This window comes from Bactrocera latifrons, unplaced genomic scaffold (genome assembly GCF_001853355.1).
Source record: "Bactrocera latifrons isolate USDA-ARS-PBARC rearing strain unplaced genomic scaffold, ASM185335v1 scaffold_137, whole genome shotgun sequence".
In the NCBI taxonomy this organism is placed as follows: Eukaryota; Metazoa; Arthropoda; class Insecta; order Diptera; family Tephritidae; genus Bactrocera; species Bactrocera latifrons.
Window position 1 is genome coordinate 440,198 of NW_017534819.1, and position 21,515 is coordinate 461,712.

Genomic DNA, 21,515 nt, shown 5'->3' on the forward strand with positions numbered 1-21,515 from the left:
TGCTTACCTCCACCTTTCTTTCCGCTGCCAGCAATTGTTTTATGCTACATTTCTATTTCATTTTCGTCGCCACGCCTCCCCTTCGGTGCGTGAAACGCTGTCGTGCGTAGAGCTGTAAAGCTTCCCAATTATATTTCAATTTGCCTAAAACTAACGAACTGGTTGGAGGTCTCAGCTCTCAGCTTGCTGAGCATGTAGTTCGAGCGCTTCACTCCGCAATCCGGCAAACCGACAGCGCGCGCAACAGCGTGCCACTCAAGCATGCTTGAGCAATGAAATCTATGCGAACATGCGAATACCGAGAAGAACCCTTCAATGCTTCGTGCGTCGCCGTCTGTAGCCCTTTCTTTGGCGCCTTTTTGGGGGTTTCATGTTGCAGCCACCTTGAAGGTGCGCTGAAATCTGCCATAACAGCTGAGGTGTTAATTTTATGTGGAACAAGTTATTTTACGGCCAATTCCGTGCAGGCTGTTTTACGCCTAAAATTATGTAAGCTCAAGTACAAGTATATTTGTCAGGCACTTCATTTTGGGTAATGTCGGCACACTTGCCGCCTCCACTAGGATTATGAGAATTTTGTGCATTGCGTAAATTATACAATTTAAATTATGAAGCCCATAAGAAGTTAACTGTAACAAAAGGTAAGACGTTGAAATTTTTCGAAAGCAATTTACCCGGGTTCGAGTGGCATGATTGACGTGAGGCAAGCGCTTGTTGAAAACTTAACCCACAGTCAAGTGGGAAAATGTCTAAGATTTGCACATACCGCTGAGACTACGCTATGCGCGCGTATGCGTGGATCTTTGTTCGGCTGGCTTGCGATGGTAGGCTTCTGTGAGGTGGGGCTGCAAAAGTTTTTGTAGAAGAAAATTAAATGCCCTCAATGCCGATAAAAACGTATAATTAATTGCTTTGAGCACATCTAAGTGGTTATTTAAGATCCATAATTTAATCGTTTTCATAATGTAAGACTAGCAGCGCATTTACATAAATATTAAAAAATTCACAAAACCCAAAAAAAAAAAAAAAAAAAAAAAAAAAAGAATAGAAAGGATGTATAGCCGAACTTTCTAAGCTGCAGGTAAAAAAGTTTTAGGTAGTGCACAAGTTTAATACTACTTTGGTTTGCTGGCGTGTTTCGCATGCCTGAAGTAATTAAAGTATCATTACCATATTTCGTGAATTGTAATTGATTATCAGCGGCTTGTTGAAATGCGTCAAACTTAGCCGGTGAGTTTATATAATGAGGTGTTCAAAGGATACTTTAACTACGACAACTTTTGGAGTTGTTAGAGCATGTTTATAATGCCACGTTTACACTATAGCAATTTTTTTTTCTGTTTTCGGGAATCTTGTTGGCATTCGCTGAAGGTTCAAAAGCTTTTTTTTTGGCATTTTTTGCTCAACGAATTCGACGTTAGCATTTCTTTGAAAGGACTGATCAAATATGATTCGGACAAATTCATTAAAATTGGGCAAACTGAAACGATAAAAAATTTGTTCAAAGATTGCATGTACAACGATTTTGGGTTCGTGCAAAACTGGTGGCAGGGTGCTTGACAACGTTGCTGATCACCTTACACACTTGAAATGCCTTATTACTGGCGATGAGCCGTGAGTTATGGAATGGAATATGTAAAAATGTTGGATTTTTTGGTTAGTCCGGGTCAAATTTGATCAGATGGTATTAGGAATGACAGTCCGAAAATGAAGGCCACAACAAAGATTATGTGAAAATATTGTATTTTTTTTTAAATTGGTTAGTCCGTGCCAAATTTGATCAGCTAGTATTACTGTTCTGACGAATTGAATTATCATTTTTTGCCACCCCTCAATCAGTTCTATTTATTTAAACACATGTCACAACGTCACTCAAAATTTTTAGAATTTGATAACTTTTCCGTATATTTTTTGCGAATAGCGAAGACATGAACCTTGTTAGCAGTTATAAAATCAAGTCCCCAGAGTAAATGCGGGAGGGTGCTCAAGAGGTTACTTAAGCTTTTGGGGTGAAATTAGTACCCTCCCACATTTATTCTCATTGCCGCGTGGGAGTTGAAATTATTTCGCCTCTTTAAAGACGATTTGCCACATAAATTGCCCTTAAATTCTTTACTTTGAAATCTGCATGTATGATTAGTTTACATTTACATTTACAGGGTTCAACTGACTTGTGCGAAAGGGTGATGTTACATGAAAACAATGAAAATATTTCAAATGGTGGAAGTGTATGTGACAAATGGTTAAATGTCACGTTTTGTCACGTCACACGATAAAATCGAAACCTAATTATAGGATCTCACACCAATGCCAAAGCGAAACACTTACATACAATAGTTTATTCAGTTGTAGGCTTAACAAATATTAATTTACACAGTAGCAAAGGATGTGTAGATATACAAATATATATATACATATGTATATATACAACATATATACAATAAGGGAATCTCTCTTCCAGCTGACACCTTGCTATGTACGTGTGGCATTTGCCTACCCAGTGAACCACAAATCAATGCTTTCCAGTTCCAAGTAAAAACAAAATAAATAAAAAAAAAAAAAAAAAAAAAAAAAAAAAAAAAAAAAAAAAAAAAAAAAAAAAAAAAAAAAAAAAAAAAAACACTTTTTGTGGTTTGTTTTCAATACATTTATATAAATTATATAATTTTATAAGAAATTAAGCCGCTCGACCTTCCCAAGCGACATCGCTTTGCTCTATTGGCATTTGAAAAGTTTGAAGAAGATCCCACGTTTCCGAGTCAAAATTTGTTCAGCGAAGAGGTCCATTTCTGACTCAATGGGAATGTAAAAAAGCAAAATTGCCAAATATGGGTGGAAGAGCAATCTGAATAGATTCAAGAGCTGCCATTTTGTTCAGAAAAACAACGGTTTGGTGTGGTTTGGGGGCCGAAGGAATCATCGATCCATATTACTTCGAAAATGAAGCCGGTGAGAACGTAACCGTCAATGGCGACCGTTATCGCGCCATGATAACCAACTGTTTGATGCATGAAATTGAAGCTCGCGATCTCGGCGCCATTTGGTTTCAACAAGACGGCGGCACTTCGCACACATCGCATTAATCTATGGATTTATTGAGAGAACACTTCGGTGAGCAGATAATTTCACGTTTTTGGCCGGCCGATTGGCCACCATGATCATGTGATGTGATAGGATGTCTTTAGACTTTTTCTTGTGGGGATGTGCAAAGTCGAAAGTCTATGCGAACAATCTCGGCTTTTGAGCGAAACATCACGCATGTCATTCGTCAGTTACCAATCGAAATGCTCGAAGGAGTTATAGAAAACTGGACTCAGCGGATGGGCCATCCGAGACATTGAAAACAGATAATCTTTAAAAAATAATTGATAAAGAATGTTCTTTTGAATTATAATAAACTTTGTTTCTGTGCTTTTCCTTTTTCAAAAAGTAGGCAGCCTCGAAATGGATGACAATTTATTTAGAATAAAGAGAGTAGTGTGATGTGATTAGTAACTTTTAGAGAGTTTAGATATCCAGAGCTAAGAAATGTACTTCATGCAGCTATTGGATCTCAAAAGTAAACCACATTAGGTTATATTTTTAGTTATATTATCGGCTATATTTTAATGGATATTTTTCTTGTTGAGAAATTGTTGAAAATTAACCGCGTCTTTTTAATGATATTAAGTTAAACGAACATTCCTAGTTAAGAGGCCCATTGCAAGCTAAAATGATCATGCAAACTATAGCTCCGTCATAATTGCTCCTAATTATTAATAAGCTTTTTATAATTCAAGCTAACTTTATGTTACTATTTGGTTGAGTACGGATACGAATTAAAAATATTCATCTAATTTACTGGGTAGATAAATGTATATGTATATCAGTATACAGGAGCAATGTATGTATTTATTTATGGAAATGTGAAGTGTGCCGTTGCAGAAGACGTGCCACAAACTAACAACAAAACGAGGCTACCAACTGTCGACCGTCCCTACCAGTTCAATTAAGTTTATTGCGTTGACAGTGTGTTCGGTGGCGAAGCAAATCGTTCGACTATTATTGGATTGACTGTGCCGTAATGTTTGAAAAGCGTACGTAACGGTACGTGCGTCAAAGTGTCAATGTGAAATGCAACTACAAACGCGTACTTGGCTAAGCGGGCATGCCGTGACGGGCAAATGTCGTCGTCTTTACGTCGACAGAGGTGGGTCAACGGCAATTGGAACTAGCAACCAACTAGTAATTACTGTAAATCGTGCCTTTGATGTTACGCACGCAGAGGCGCGACGTGTCTGGAGAAGGTGAGGTGTCTGCAAAGTAGGCAAATTATGCCACACAGGTTGCAACAAAGGACACGTAGCAATAAAGGAAATGTATGTACATATATACTTCTATATTGTATTACAATGTACATCTTAAGCGTAACTACGTCTAATTGCGTTGACGATAAGGCTGGCGGGGGACACCGCGCAGCCAACAATATTATCGACGTCTTGATTATGCCTGCGCTGCCACAATGGTGTCTTAATTGAACGACAGGACATATTAAGCGGGCTGCTTGTGTAGCAATTAATTTTCAAGGCATTAGATGGGCTCATCTTCGCTTATTTACTTTAAAGCATATTTAATTTTATTGGAGCGTTGAGTGCGTTGATTTCGCTTTAGCGCCTTAAGTCCGTGTTCGGTAGTGTCTGTGTAGGCGCGACCATTGATGGTATGCTTCACAGTTATTAGCGGTGTCGTTAATGACACCTTTCGCTATCCTTAAAGTCATCAACATTACCGCAGCGTATCGCTCCGCCATTGCTGATTGTAGAAAGCGATTTTCTCTTTCAGTTGCCCCTCCGTTTTTGGCCGCGCGCTAGTTTTTCAATTGATTTAATGAACCGCAATTATTGGTAGGCTTCTAAGTGTAGTGGTGGCTTCGCTTCGCTTTCATAGCATTTGCTTCGCCGGTATTATGTATTTATTTCATTTCCTACGCCGCGTTGTACTTACCGCGCGTCCCTCCCTCATAGTGCAGGTCAATAAAATTTTATGAAATTGAAGCACTCAATAATTTTGAGGGGCCCCTATAAAAGCGCGCAAGCACCAAATCGCCCCATCTTAGTTTATCCTTGTATAATATAATATATTAAGTAGCGCTAGCTGTTGTTGTTGCTCTTCCATATTGAATTTGTTTGTTGACCTAATTCATGATTCGTTTTTCGCTTTTGTTATTGTTTTCATTGCTGTTCCACTGCTCATTCTGCTTTCTGCGTTCTGGGCATATTTACTTTGCTTCTTTTTTGCTTTTTGCTTTTTGATTTCGCCGATTTTCCTTTTTCCGTTTCTGCCATTGTTGCTATTCTTTGCGTTTTTTGCTTGCACTTTCCATATTTTAGTCTAATCAATTTTCGCTTTTCCATGAATCCATTGTTGACATTAGAAATATTGTCGTTGACCACATACATATGTATATATCATCAAGTTACATATATACCATTAAAAAAATATATATATTTATGTGCATACACACCACACCAGTCGCATTGAACTATGTTTGTATGTATACTATTAATTTCATCGGTATTTGCTTGTTTGCTTTTCTCATATGGCGCTGCGGTCTGCTGGCCGGGTTTGTGTGGCCGTTGCGGCTTGACAGTTTGTTGGCGGTTAGGCGGCCCACTTAATGGCCACCACAATTCCGCCAATATCAACTATCCAACACTCCATTTTATGCACAATTCATATACATGCGAATGTAATTGCATTATAAGGGTCTGTCGGGAAAACTTTGGCCTCTGCAAATCCTGCAGGAAAAGCGTAAACAATTGGTGTTTGAGATAAGTAAATTTTTTTTTTTACTAATTTCTCGAATCTCGAAGAAGTTTTGTAAATTATTGTGAGAAATAAGATTGGAGTATAAATTGGTTAATTGAGAGACATAGAGTTCCTTCCAAATAGGGCTACACATGGTGGATCTTTTTAGTCTGATCTTTGTGGCTAGAAAAGGCCTTCAGGTGCAGAATGCGAACAGCAGATACTTTTACTTATAATGAATGACTCACGATTTCGTTCTGAGGTAGGTAGAAAACGGGGTTTTTTCATGGTCAACTACCGGCATATTGATACACTCTCCCAACTATTTGGTGCCCGAAATAAAACTATTTATCACCGCTTTGCTTTCTGTGATTAGATATTCGAGTTTTGGTATTTGAAGGATTCCAAGAGTTCTCCATAGCGATTGCGATAGAACCGGGTACTCGCAGAGAAAATTATAATCGTTTCCTTACTAAGGACGAGTTTGCAGCTGCGACAAAAACTACTATAGGGCATTCTCATTCTTAACCCGTGTTCTCCAAATGGTCAGTGCCTCGTTATGTTGGCTGTAATTCGCGACTTGGCTCCCACGTTACTATTGACAGTCACAACCTCGAAGTTGTAGATAATCTCGTCTATCTTGGAATCAGTATTAACACCAACAACAATGCAGCCTCGAAATCCAACGCATAATAAAAAGAAGAAAATTTCTTGTTGCTTCACCGTTTTTCAGATTTTTATGAATTGACACGGCTTACTTAGCCTAAATTTCCACAGGTAACATGACAGAATCCAATCTATGGTACATATGTATATCCTTACCCATGAAAACGGTTCCTAATACCAATTCCACGCGGTATAACGTAGTAGATATGTATGCATTTAACAGTCCCGTAACATTAACCAAAACAAGTTAATAGTTTGACAAACCAGCGCAGTCGACAACAATAAAGTCAATATACCGGCAAACATTAATTTACTGGCTTTGAATGGACCAGCACCAGCATTAACCCAACCCGCTGAGACAAAGATGACCAAAGCTCATCGACGGCAAACATCATCGCCGAACGGACGAAATGGAGAAAATGAATGAAGTGCTTCAATGGGCAGTCAGTGTCAGTGCCACTGCTTTAGTTTGTCGGATGAGCTGTGCTTGTTGGCGCTGTGACGCTGATTTGGAACCCGGCATCCAGTGTTTTAAGCTCATTTGGACATTCGCTCAAAGCTTGCTGTCGCTTTATGTGTACTTACTTATGCGTTTCTCATCAGCCGACAGAGCGGAAGAGTTTTTCATGCCTCTGATAGGTTATTCAAACACTTTCGCAATCAACGCAGCCAACCTCAAAAAAGTGAGTACGTAGATCAACTTGCAAAGTGAAGCACGGCACGCGAAAATGGCAACTGAAGTTGCACAGTGGGATTTCGACAGACATTTTTTGTTTATATAGTTGTGGAAGTCTTTTTTCAGATTACAAATGGTTGAAAATGTGTCTTTATGGAGTTCGTGAGTACTGGTGTCTTCGAAAGCGCTTTGCGGTTGATAGAGTTCGATGACTCCGTGCGTAAGTATTCCAAAGTAAATAATTCTCTTCTTTCGTAAAAACCATTCTGTTACGAAATGGTGGATTTTTTAAAATATCGCTGTGAGTACCTTTTCCCAAAACCGGGCGGCATGGGGTTTGACAAAGAATATGGGTTTGTAGACTTCTACAAACCAGATCAGATACACAGTTATGAGGGAGGCTTATAAATTGAAAGGAGTGTGGACCAGTTTAGCCCATAGGAGGGTGTGTAAGCTTTCTACATGTTCAAACGGTCCGAAATTGGGGAGGGTTCTATAAAGACTACTTTTTATAAATACAGATACAGATAAATAACTGTCGTTACGCTTTCTTATTCGTGAGTGTCACGAATTTGTTCAGCTCGTAAACACTGCAACGGCTGAATGTACTTCAGGGCATTGAAAATGAAATCACATCCGTTATGGGCTCTTCCGTTTTTGTGTCTGTGGTTGACAGGAAGTAATCAATAGTTGTGACCAAGCCGGACAATGGTTAGCATCCGCCGCAGCCACTATCGCCAACGCCAATGCCAATGTAGTGGTCGCTGCTATAAACTATCGATGGGAACAATTGCGGATTGAAGCCAAAATGTGTGGAGACCGAGGTTGAGCGCAAGCACGAGCTTATGGCGGAATGTGTGAAGTTTTACATTCGATTATGGACAAAAATGGGAGTTGACCAATAGAGAAGTGCTTTAAAAGTAGTGCGGCAGGAAACTGACCAGCCACTGGAGGTTAGACGGAGAAGCGGTAATTCGGCTTGCTTGTTGCCATGTGCGCTGCAAGAGTCGGCCAGCGCTTGGTGTGGCATGCAATTTGTCAACTTTGCGGTTAACTTTGGCTTCGGTCAGCAGCCAGCCGATTCACACACACCTCGGAGTATACACAGCGCGATCGCATATTGCCATTTGCAACAAAACGGAAGACATAAAAGCCGCTCTAGGTGTGCATATGGGTTGTCCGAGCGTGCGAAACGAGACGTGCCGCCTACCGACGACCGTTGAACCATTGTACGATTATGGGCGTACGGCAGATGCCTGCGGAACGAGGCCGGCGTCATTGAACAATATATCAATGTGGCAGGGCACATTCTTCATTCTTCATAGAAAAGTAATCCTAAAGTATAATTACAATCACTGCAGGCTGCTGCTGCTGCTGCCAATGTCACTGGGAATGATGGAAAAGCGCTGTGTCTTTCTGTTACACCAACATTCGTGCGCTGGTGTGCGTGTTTCAGCGTCTGTGTGTGTGTGTATGTGTGTAAAACTTCGTAGGTTTTTAGGTTGTGTCTGCGCCACCTGCGCTCACTGCCTTTGATTAATGCAGCGCTTTGTTGCGTCGATGTCTCAACTTTCTTGAATTTTAATTAACTCACTTGTTTCCTCGCAAGTCGCTTAGCAACCGCGCCTGGCTATGATGCCGGCGTTAGGTGGGGCGGGAGCTTGGAATTTATGAGTGTAAGAAAAAACACACCTCAATGCTTTACATGTTTCGGTGAGTGCGTATGTTGCGCCAACAGTTCACATCATCCATTTTGTTCTGTACAGAAATTGACTGAATTTTCTTGTGTACCGTTATTTCATTATATTAATGCGCTTGCCTTAATGCTCAACATGCCCTGCTTTACATGGCATACCGGGCCGAGGCACATCCAGACACTGATACAGCCGCTCAGTATACAGAAACACACACACATACATCTATACATGTATATGTATAGACAAGGTCTTGCCGACAATCAGGTTGATTTACAAATTTCTTTAATGAGGCGACAACATTTTTAATTAGCACACCTGTTATTTCTTCGACATTTAACTGAAGTAGTGCGGGCATGTTTGCCGCGGTTAATGGGTTGGAAGTGGCAAGAGGCCCTCCATAAGTGCTATATTGCATTGCCATTGCTTTCTTCTTGCTCCGTTCAGTTGAAGTGTGTATGTATGTATGTGTAGATGGCTGCTGTTGAAAGAAAGTGCGCTCTGGTGTCGGCACGTTGTTGCGTTGGCTCATAAAATTAATTTGCAACTTGTAGTCGCCCTGCCACAAAGCGAACTACTGCTGCCTCGCCAACCCCAACTATCGCTGTTGAGGTAATGAAAGCCATTACTTTGGCAACGTGTCTGTTTCTTCGGTAGCATATCTGGGGCGGTGCTGCAATAAATGTTTCGCTACATACAGACGCCGCAGTAATTGCGCTATTCCAAGAACGCACATTAATTCTATGTCACCAAAATGTTGCTATTCTTAGCTACATTTATCTTTGTACCCTTCTGCATGAATAACAGTTATTCGTAGTACATATTCAATTGTAGTTTGTCGCCCTATACAATGAAACACTTATGAGCTTTCACTTACTTCACGTATAGTGTGTGCTGGCAACCCTCTGAGCTGTAATTAGTGGTGACCCAGCATACTTGCACTCTTCCGGTACAATGCTTCCTTACAAAGAGAGTTGGGTTGGTACAATTTTGGAAAATTAATTTCGGAACTAAAATGAATCTGGTTGCATCTGGATACCGAAAGAAAAAAAATGTTCTAAGGAATTAGCTTAGTATACGTTGAAAATTTGTGTAAAAAAATCATACCTGAAAATTATTGTTAGCTATGACTCTTGTTAGCTGCGTTCATGTCGGCTCGAAGCCGGGAACTCTTTTTTACGCGATACCATTGATTCTTGGACCCTTTGTTATGCAGCTAATTTGGAAAAGTGCTTGATTTCACCTCTACTTAGGGATCGATTTGGAAAAGTATTCCTTGCTCATACCAGTTGGTACTTTTATAGTAGAAAAGCTTTCTAATCAAGTATGATCCGAATTGACAAAATAATTAAATTCTTCCGTATATTAATAAAAAAACAATAAATCTACAAAATAAACTCCTGAGGTAATACAAATATTCTAACGCATATTTTTACTTTTCATAGATGTTTTGTTGCTGGTATTATTTCGTGGCATGGTGCCGAGGTGACAGTCCCTGCCAGGATAAAAATCTCGGTTCATTCCGGCTACTTAGACCCGACTGTCGTCGAAGGTGTCCACACACTTGTTATAAGCCTCGGTTGGGATCGTCTTTAGTGCTTTTAGCGATTTTTGTGTTTTTGGTTATGGCTTGTCTTTGGATCGCTATTCGTTTGATTGTTGGACGTTTTCGATGTTGTAGTCTTAAATCCACTCTGTTTGCCAGAAATTATGCGTTTACGAATTTAGGGTTCTAAGGTAAACTAACAATATGATGCTTCATACCCAAATTATTAACCAGAATATTAACAAAAATATTAACCAAAATTTTAACAAAAATGTTACTCAAAAAATTCACCAAAATATCGATAAGAGGTAAGATGTCAATGCAGCGATCTTCAACCGCTTTTTCTTTCAATTCTTCGATGTTATCGTCATTAATAGACAGTGTTTCCATAACTACATGGTCTATACAGAATGTTTTGTGACACTCAAATAGTATTTGTGTTTGTGATGAAGCGAACTCCCCACCACGCAACATTATCAACGATTTCGTAACTGTGATTTCATTAGAAAACAAAAGTTCAAGCAAACTCGTTCTTCAACTTCTGTTCCATGGTAAAATCGAGAGCTTTTACTAAATTTATAGAAATAGTTAAGAACAGATGAGAATCTCTAAGCAAATGCAAGAATATGAAGCAAGCAGCAGACATGTCCTAAATTTGACAAGAAAAGAACGAAGGACTGATTAGTAACATCCAGGAAAAGTATAGACAAACTTGCAGCAACTATGACGGGGCACTGACTACCTGGAGAACAAGCGTTAAAAATTGGCTAACATACTTTGTTGCAGATGTAAACAAGAAATCGATACGAAAACAGTTTTGCAATTTTTCTTCGATTGTCCAGCTCTATCACAAACCCGCCATAGAACTCCTGGAATACTTTAGGTAATAAATCTTGATTGGTCTTTCAATGGGAACGCTACAAAAGTAAACTGATTGGGACAGCAAACGGTGCTATAGTTTTCCCCGCTCGTTTGACATTGCTCTAATAAGGTATGCCTTATAATAGTGAAAAGATATACGATCCCAGAATGAGTCAACATTTTTAAAACTACTACCGAAATTCGGAGTCAATGGCGTCAAATTCAACTACTACTAGAAAAATTTGAGTCCACAGGCACAGTAAAAATGTTGGGATGCAAGTGAGACAAAAGGCGGCCGTAGTGCCGAAAATATTACTGCTGCTCGCACATCAATTGATGAAGACCCAAATCGGTCTCTCATACGTCGTCCTGAAGCGTTGGGCATCTCCGTGACGTCATTGTGACGTATTTTGCAAAAAGATCTTGACCTGCATCCGTGCACATGATCAAATTGACGAAAGAACTGGAGTCGCTTGATCACCAAAATCGTCGTATGTTCGTGAATTGGGCTGAGCAACAGCTTGAAAAAGATCCGATCATCGAAAAATCTACTTCAGCGATGAATAAAAAAACGATGAAAAAGATTGCATCAATCTAGGTGAAATAATTATATCGATACGATTCGAGTCAAATTAGATCAGGAGGTACTCGGGAGGACTTTTCTACGAGAAAACCTCATAAACTTCTCAATAAATGCCGTGATACAGAAACTCTATTCCATGACTCTACAAAACAAATATTCGTTTTAATAGATATAGTGCTAACCATGAAGTTTAGTATACAGCAACAATTCAGTTGCGCCAGTTTGCCGTAACAGTTGGCAACACTGTTTCCCTTATGTTTATGGTCTGCAATATCGAATTTTTGTAGCTTGTGGCAACAAACTTGTAAGTGTTCCCCAGCAGCTGAAAGTCATGTTTCAACAGATGTAGCGGCAAAACACAGCGCACACACAAGAGTTTAGAGATCAGCAAGCCAACGGCAAATAGTGGCCTAGCGCCCTCGCTCATCAACTGCCGCTACAATGTGCGGCTCAAGTGGAGCATAATGCTTTTCTTGTTTCGGTTTTTGTTTTTGCTTTGCTTGCTTTGCTGTGGCGTATACATTCTTTCAATGTTGCTGATAGATACCACAATTGCATCAATTTCATTTGCTCAAACAATGATTGCTCCGGCTGCTCCAACTGGTACTGCAATTATTGCTTGGATTGTTGCTATTGTTTTTGTTGTTATTATTGTCGATTGTATGGTTCTTATGGCTAAGTACATATTTGCCGGTTTCTTTGTAAACTGGAGCGTATTCACTCTTCCGTCGGTCGGTCGGTATCTTTAAATGAGCCGCAAATACAAGCGCTCCAGAGCGTCTGCATTTAGTATGTCCATATGTGGAGTCATTTTAGTGAGCGGAAGCGGGTGAAAGGGAGCGGAACAAGTGCTTACTAATGACACGCTGGCATGTTGCCGTGTGATTGTTGTTCCCATTTAACTGGCTTCCCCCGGCGCTAGCAATGGTTTATGGCTATGCTAAGTCATTTACTCGCTTCCATTCACTGTTATGCGCTTGTTGTGCTCCATATGGTTTCGGTGTTGCTTCGCAGCCAGTTGCCTTCCAAACTCGGCGCTAAACTCCTGGCAGCCATTAAAGCAATTGCCAGCGTTTATGGACTGATTTAATAGAAAGTAAACGATGTGGGTTAATGGGGAGTATAACAAGTGCCGAACGCACGTTGCGCACCAGCGCTGCAAATGGCAACCGAAATTACCAAAGCAGGGTGGTGGTGGACAAGCTGATTATATCCATATATGTATGGTTGTTGTATTCAAAAAGAACAATTATGTAGTACATTACTGTTCAGCACTTCAATATGCAGCCGAACTGGAAGTGTCCCAACCGCCTGGCGCGCCGCTGCATACATACACTGCTGGCATCGGCTGAAATTCATTTAATTCCCTTCCGGCCGGCTGAATGCCAAGTGCTTCAGTGCGCGCAAGTGACTGCATGACCGACTGTGTGACGGATGGACGGACTGACTGTCAGCTTGAATGTTTGTTTATAAACGCATTTTTGTGTATGTGTGAGTGTGTGGTCGATAGTGAGTTCGAAAGCTTTGGAATACCAAACACTGTGCCGCCGCTGCTCGATTTACTCGCCAAACAATAATAAGTGGGTCGCAGCTAACCCCCGGATTTGTTTCGACGTGCCACGCCGCATCACCAACAACAGTGCTGAGCCGCGCTCACGTTGCCTCCGCAGTCTGTGTTGTTGTTGTTGTAGCGCACATCCAGTTCGTTAACAACCGTTACAGACCAGCTGCCAGCGGCAGGTTGACACCGCCTTTGATGCTGCGGCTGTTACGCGTTTTACCATTATTATTATTGCTGTTGCTGTTGTTGTTTGCCAGTAAATTTACTGTTGCTAGGAAATAGCGCCAGCGTTGAGTTGGTCGCCCGGCATTCAAATGGCTCTGGTTGAAATGCCTCTGCTTTTCATTTTTTCACTTTGCATTTCAGCAATATTTTTGTTGTTGTTTGCTGTTAATGTGTTCGCCCCGGCATTCAGCATTCAGCATGCAGCAATAATGACAAGGGTTGCAATTGAAGTCTAAACAAATATAAACAACATTAAGTAAACACGTCGCTATGTGTCGTTATGCCAGCTCATTCATTGACTCGCACTCATCCACCTCATCCACCTCATGTACCCCATCCGCTATCTCCTCTGCCCAGCTGTAAGTCAGCATAGACTAGCATATGTATGTTTGAAGGTGTGTGTGATTGCCGTCACTCGCAGCCCATCCTGCATTTAGTCATCGCGTCTGGTTTGTTATTATCCTGTAAGTTTATGAGCTGCAACAAATTTCAAAATGTCAAATTAAACATTGCGACACATGCCTGTACCGCAACGCCGCGCCTCGCCGCCAGCTGCCAATAAACGCAGCGTGCAAACAAAAAGTTTAATTTTAAGCCGAACTTTGATTTTTAAATGTGCTTGATTGCCTGGATGTGCAGATCGGTCGGTGTTAATTACACTGCAGTGCCGCTGTGTTGGCCGTGCGATAAGCGATAATCGTCACACACACACACATACGCATGCACTCACACAGATACATTGTTGAAATATGGAAATGAGTTTGCACTAATTGAAAACGATTTTAATGGCAACATGCTGAGTATTGTTGTGCGCTTTTCTCTAAATCACCCAAATAAGCGGATTAAAATTCAAGTGAATCTGTCAATGCACAGGGTGGCACACAGCAGGGCATGCAGGGTGTTTCAATGAAATAGTTGTTATTATTTATTGCGGTTAGTATATTAAAATGTTCTCCGCCAGTTACAAGATAATGTACACTAGGCATCAAATGAAAGTGTAAATGTAATATATACTGGTAACCTCAGATCACTCATTTACTTCCTACATTTTCGCTTAAGAATAAATTCATAAAACTTTTCATGTAGATGCACCCTTATGTAAATAAACAGTTGGAGTAATATAATCTTTGCACTTATTATTTGTACGCAAAAAATATTTCCTCTATCGAGAGTGATTAGTCCATGAGCGAGCATCAAACGAAAGTATAATTTTAGTTTCGGTTCATTTCTTTCAAAGTAAAACTGAATTTTACTATAGATTTAATAAATTTGCATTTATTAAGGGAATTTCTGTTATGGTGAAAATGTTTTTGTTCTGTTTCTTAGTAAAAACATTAAAAAACTGAAGAGAATCGAATCTTAATTGTAGAAGATGGGATTAGGGTTGAAACGTATCAAAAAATAAAAAGATATTCCATTTCTGTCGGAGAGACAAGAAAGATTTCTGAATACTTCACGAGGAGGAATAGATGCAAGATTCAGTAGGGAGGAAGTCCATGGTCCAAAGTTTCTATACACGCTGAGCGACTTGTACGAAGAAAAGCTTCTGAAAACCTTAAAATTTTATCGCAGGATTTGATTGAAAGTTTTGGTTTGGATGTTTAAATTAGTACAATGAAAATAAAAATACAAACATCTGGTTTTAAAAACTATTTCGCAAAAAAATGACCTATGTTTTCCATTTCGAGTACGGAAAAAGGACTAGAGTTTGCAAAAAAAAAAAAAAAAATCCAAACTTACCAACCTCATTTTGAGATAAAGTTATTTGGTCCGATAAATTCAAATTCGAGCTAATGAGTTAAAAAACACGTTAGGAAGTTAGGTGTAGACCTTCGGATCGCTTAAAAGCACAGTGCATACAATCATCAGTGAAGCATGGAGGATGTTCTCTCATGGTTTGGGGCTGGTTCTCAAAATTTGCTGTAGGTGATGTGTATAAGAGACAGGTTTGGGGCTGGTTCTCAAAATTTGCTGTAGGTAGTGTATTTAAAATCGATGGATGAATGACGGTTACTTCATATGTTGACATTCTTAGCGAAAATTTGAAAATAAATGTGTAAAGAGTGAACTTGGGGTCGTTTATTTTCCAATAAGATAACGACCGCCAACGCACATCTCGCCTGTCCACTCGCTTTTTTGAAGAAGGCTTAAAGAAAAAGTGGCTTGGCCAGCTCAGTCACTAAGTATAAATCCAATTAAACATTTGTGGTTAATTTTTGATTTCAAAATACCAAAAAGCAGCCGTACAAATAATGGAATAATTTTTCTTAGAGACGAAGCGTCAAATTGATATTATTCGAAAGAAAATATTAGAAAATTTGGTACGAGGCATGCCAAAACATCGTCGTGCAGTAATTCAGTATAAATRAGGCAATATTAATTAATAAATTTACTTTTAAACCATAAGTTTTGTATTTTTTCAAAATGTATACTTTCATTTGACCACTTTTATTTAAAAGGCCTTTTTTTTTTTAGAGTGGAAAAAAATTTTTCTTTCCGTTCTGGGAAAAAATATTTTTAATTTATAATTTATTACTTAAATACCTATGCAAATGTAATATTAATGTATAAATTATTAATTGTTTATTTTAATAAAACTGCATTGAAATAACGTCTGTGGAATTTATACTTTCATTTGATGCCTAGTTATAAATTATTGATGAACGCGCTTTAAAATTGTCCCTTCTTCTCTGCTATTCCTTGCGTTTTGCAAATCTGGAATTCACCTTTAACTAGCAAAGTAAGGTTATGTATAGTATACCACAAGGTATATGGTGGAAACGATTTTTATACAATACTTATATTAGGTTTGTCGCGATGTTTGTAGCTCTCAAAATGAAACATCAGAGCTCCTACAAAAAAAATATACATATATAATCACCGTGATGATGTGAGTCGATTTAGCCATGTCCGTTCTACCGTCCGTCTCTATATGTAACTAGAAACTAAACAATTTTAGAGATTTCGAGCTAAAACTTAAATAAATTTCTTTCCAAGAAGCTGCTCATTTCTGCGAACGGTCGACATGGGACCATTATAACGTATAGTTGCCACATAAACTGAATGAACGGAATCAAGTGCTTGTATGGTAATTTTTTTCATTTAATGAATAATCTCCAAAAAATTTGAGTTGCATTATTGTCTAAGGAAATCGTGCAAGCTTCGAAGAAATTGATCAGATCGAGCCACTATAGCATATAGCTGAAATAAAAGCGGATCAATCGGAATCAAATTTTTGCAGGGAATCTTAGCTCAAAATTCATGGTTTATATGAAAGTTTCGAATATATTTTTTGAGATTGAATCTATAACTATATTAATGCTGAACTCCCCAGCCGCTGTTTCCCAAACAGGTACAATCGGTCTGCCAATATGAGTTTGAGCATTTCTTTGATGAACAATTGTTATCTCGTGTCGGTCGCTTCAATTTAATGAATTTTTGTCGGTAGCGTTTTCTCATTAATAGTTTCGTCGGTTTTTAAGAAGAACGTAACAAGCCACATTAACCATTTTTAAATCGTGTCACTTCTGGCATGTTTGATCAATAGAGCATGTTCATCATAAACTTCAATCTAAATGCGATGAGTTCCGGTTGAGGTTTTCTTCATATTAAAGTAATAGAGAAGAGCTTCCCGTCGGGATCTTAAATTGAAAGTGTACGAAATGCAGCCTGTTGATTTATTGAGAGAACACTTCAGTGAGCAAATAATTTCATGTTTTAGTCGATTAGCCACCAAGATCGTGTCATATCACACCGTTAGACTTTTCCGCAAAAAACGGATTTTTTTTCCTCCTTTGATTTTGGAATTGGAGCAAAACATCAAGTTCCTTCTAATGGTAATAAACATTTCTCAGTAAATATAAAGTTTCTGTATTTTTTCTTTAAAAAAGTAGGGGGCCTAGAAATGGATCACCCTTTACAACGTGAAACGGTTTTATAGAATCTTTGCTAATAAACTATTACTCAAAAGAATTGTTTAGTACCGAATTTCAGAGTTAACAGGTGCTGCTTAATGACTCAAGAGCCAATTATTGTTAGTGGTAATTATTGTTAGTGCTGAAAAGTATGCGAAATTTAATGCAGACTTCTATGCATTCAGGAACTAACGTACGGACGGCGCGAAAGAGTCCATTAGCGACCATTAGAAGCCAACAAATTGAAGAAACTTTAAGGCTGCAAATACAACAGTAACTTTGCATATTAAATAACAGCGGATTTAGATATTATGTAAGTGAATATTTTATGTTGCAATAACAAAACCAACAACATTGATTTTAAAGTACTTCATCTTATAACTGTTGGCTGTTGCAGACGGAGCCTTCCTTGTGGATCTCTAATTGATTTCAACTTAAGTGCCAGTCAAAAAGGAGTAGGAGGTTCGGTTCATTAGCAGGCGGCAGAATTACTTGGGCAGCTGTAGGTGAGGCAAGCGTTGGGGCACTAATTGCAAGGGGCACAGGTGCGCATACATAAATAAGAGCAATTGATTTTCCACTGTCCATAAATATTAAATAATCTGCATGGCAATTACTTTTACGGAAACTCCGAATATACATTTTTTGTGTGCATTCACTGCTACAACAACAATTACAACAATAATTAATGTGAAAAAGTTAATATTTATAGCAATGAGGAGGCATGAGGCAGAATTTATTATAATAAACTTCTTAAGCAAAAAGGCGGCACGCGCATGTGTGTGTGTGTGTGTTTAATCTATTTTATTTACGTTTTTAGCCTTGCAACAGAGTGCACGTTGCTGTGCTCTCCGCAATTCCAACTAATTTCCACACAAATTTCAGCGATTATCTTAGCCACTTTGTATGCTTTGTGTATGTGCCACAACACAAGTTGCAACATCAGCAACGGCAGCAGACAGCAGCACGCTCGATCTCACTATCTGTAAACGCTGCGTTTTGTTTCGGGTTTGTGTACGTGCAACACGAAGGACATCGCATGCAGCCGGCAATTTACACACACACACACACACGTGTGCATGTGTGGTTGTGCATAATTGTAGCTACTTTTGTTTATGCTCGAATAGCTGAGAGCAATATGTGAGCTGCATGCCTTGTGTGCGAGTGTATGTGTGTGTGTTTTTATTATAGAGGGGGTGAAGGCGGTGGGCTCCGCCGCCTGTTGTGGGACTTATCAGCTGCTGCACCAACTTTCACTTGCAGCAACATCAACAGTAAATGTAACCGCAGCAACAAAAGCAACGGCGACATGCAGCACGACGCTTAGCTAGTTGCTTGCCCCAAATAGAACTCGTCTCTTTATGCCTTGCCACAACATTTATGTGTCGTTTGTGGCAAAAGACAAGTGGGTGTGCATGTAATTCTATCTAGCATAAAAGCTCTAGCCATGCTTCTCCATGCAGTAGTATGTACATGTGTGTATGTGTGTGTGTGTGTATGTGTCTGTTCCGTAGATTGGTTAGAAAGTGTGTCGCTCGTTGTTGGCTGCTTTGTGGCACATTGCAATGTAAATTAAAAATATAATCGTCTCATAGTTTGTCATGACGTTTGCCAACGGCAGTTATAGCCAAAAACAAAAGCAAATGACACTGACAGTTGCATGCATGCACACAACACCGGAATAGAAATATAAAAAAGGCAATAACAATAATAGTAGCTGCAATGACATTTGCCGTTACGCCGCTAACCACCAAACGTTTTCGTTTATGCTTCCATTTTGGCGCCCGAAAACCCCAGCCGAGTCCCTGGTCCGCTCTGGCGCCTGCACCTAAATGGGCCAGGTCCCAGCTTGGGCTGCCGTTGCTTTTGCTGGCATTGGCACGCTGTGCTTGCTTGCGGTTGAGCTCCGCTGTCAGCAGCATGCTTGCCACGCCGGCTTTTACTCTTCATTTTCATTTTCCTTTTGCTGCCGTGTGGCACTGGCTGGCTTATCTAAATGCGACCGGTACACATGCACGATAATTCAGCCGCAATTCACCTCTTCCTCGGCTGCATAAATGCTGGTGCAAACACTAACGTGTCGCCCAGTGGCAGACACAGACACAGGCATACAAATACAATATGTAAATGAATGCTGGTTTAGTTGCCCTCCTTTTTGCTGGCAGCCAACAGCTGATGAAGTTGAAAAGGTAATGCGTCGGCAGCAGTGAAAGAAGCTTTTCATCTGCTCAGCATTTGTACGCTTCCCTTGGGTGTGTTTTCTAAGAGAACGTGTACGGTGGGATGAAGTAGACGAAACCTGGAAAATATTTAACTCGTCCGCTTATCTATGTTGTTGTAGTTGTCTTCTATTCGCCATTTCTTGCTAAAAAAATCACATGTAAAAGCTACAATAAAGTTATAGAGTCGTTAAAGTGGTTTTTTTTCTACGATTTAAAATCAATTCTAAAGAACAAAGAGTTATGTGACTTCCAAAACGATTTTCCTCACGAAAGAAAAAAATTTCCTTACTAAGAAATGCGCTTAGCCCTACGTAGCAAAAGCGTTGTAGAACCGATTAGGAATTGCCTCAACGTCATGTCCAATAACAGATTATCGCAAACGATTATAGATAATCAAACTGCTCCAATAAGAACCACGAAGAATGCCGCAAGGAAGAGTTGTATTACCTGTTCTATGAATCCTAGTAATAGATCATCTGACAGATGACATTGTAAAAGCAGCAGGAAAACTCGGGAACGCTCACATTAACTAAGAAATTATGTTCTGATGCAGATAAAGATCTGATGATTGACGTTACGAGTGCGGATAATTTATGTCCATTTGCGCTGTATGAGATATACGACGGCATGGATATAGTTAGCGAAAAGACAGCGGCTAAGCTGGCGAGGTCATGTCGTCCGAATGCAAGAAAACACTCCTTTGAAAGTATCCGCCAGAGGAAGCAGATGAAGAGGAAGACCTCCACTTCATTGGAAGATGTACGAAAAAGCAACAGCGAAACATAGACCTTACTTGAAACGAAGTTTCTGGGGCAAACTTTTGACGGCAGAGTGACATGGAAAAGGCAAATGGAACATGTGGTTAGTAAAGAAAGAAGATCTTTGATGAAATGCAGAAGATTAGCAAGAAAGAAATGAGCATGTAACACATTAATAGTGAAATTACATATGGAGCAAGTGCATGGGCTTGTATAACAGAAGGCATGGAAACATGCCCCACATAGGCACCAGAAGTTTTACATGACTTTACAGCTCTTCAAGTTTTGTTCTAGAACTTTCGTAAAAGAAAACTCGATTAACAATGATGAAAGGTAGGACAGGGAAGGAAAGATCATGCCACCCAAAAAAGCAACAGAAATAAGGCGGAGGATAACAAATCTTGATTTCACACTCAACATAGTTTTATGTAAACAAATATATTGGAATCAATCTCAGATAAAGAAATAAATAATACGATACTTATTACATTTCGTAAATCAGAGTTTCTTTTCTTGATATTATTTTACGTAATTTTCTCTCACAAAGTAATCGTTTTCCTCGTACCCTCTCTGTTCATTTTTCTCATGTTTTTTGCCCCACTATGCAACGGCCGCCTTGCTACTTTGCCACCAGTTCGCTTTGCAATGCCGTGGCGAGTGGGGGTGGGGGTGCGGGTTGGCATGTGCCAAAGATAATGTTCATATTTATTAATGCCTTTTACAGTTCGCACACCCTCCACATAAGTGCTTGGATACTTGAATGCTCGGTTGCTTATCAAAGCGACGGCATACACAAGTTTATTTTTTATCTCAAAAGATGATGTCGTTTGAGTTTGGTTTTACAATTTCGTGCCATTTAAGGAGCACGCCGATAGGAGGGGGCGGGGGCAAAGTTGTTTGCCACAACTGCCGCCTATTTTGCATTTTCGAACGCGTTTCATTTGGGATTCACTTGAAAGTTCAATTGCTTGCGGTTGTCGTATTATGATCGCATGTTGTGCCCTTTGTTCGTGTTATTGTTG

The 21,515-nt window shown here is 39.7% G+C and overlaps 1 protein-coding gene across 1 annotated transcript in view; it reads right to left on the reverse strand.

The window, feature by feature from the left end:
* Window positions 1-21,515, reverse strand: part of LOC108965215 (tyrosine-protein kinase RYK) — a 64,955-nt gene that overhangs the window by 15,159 nt on the left and 28,281 nt on the right. The gene's annotated exons all lie outside the window — the stretch shown is intronic.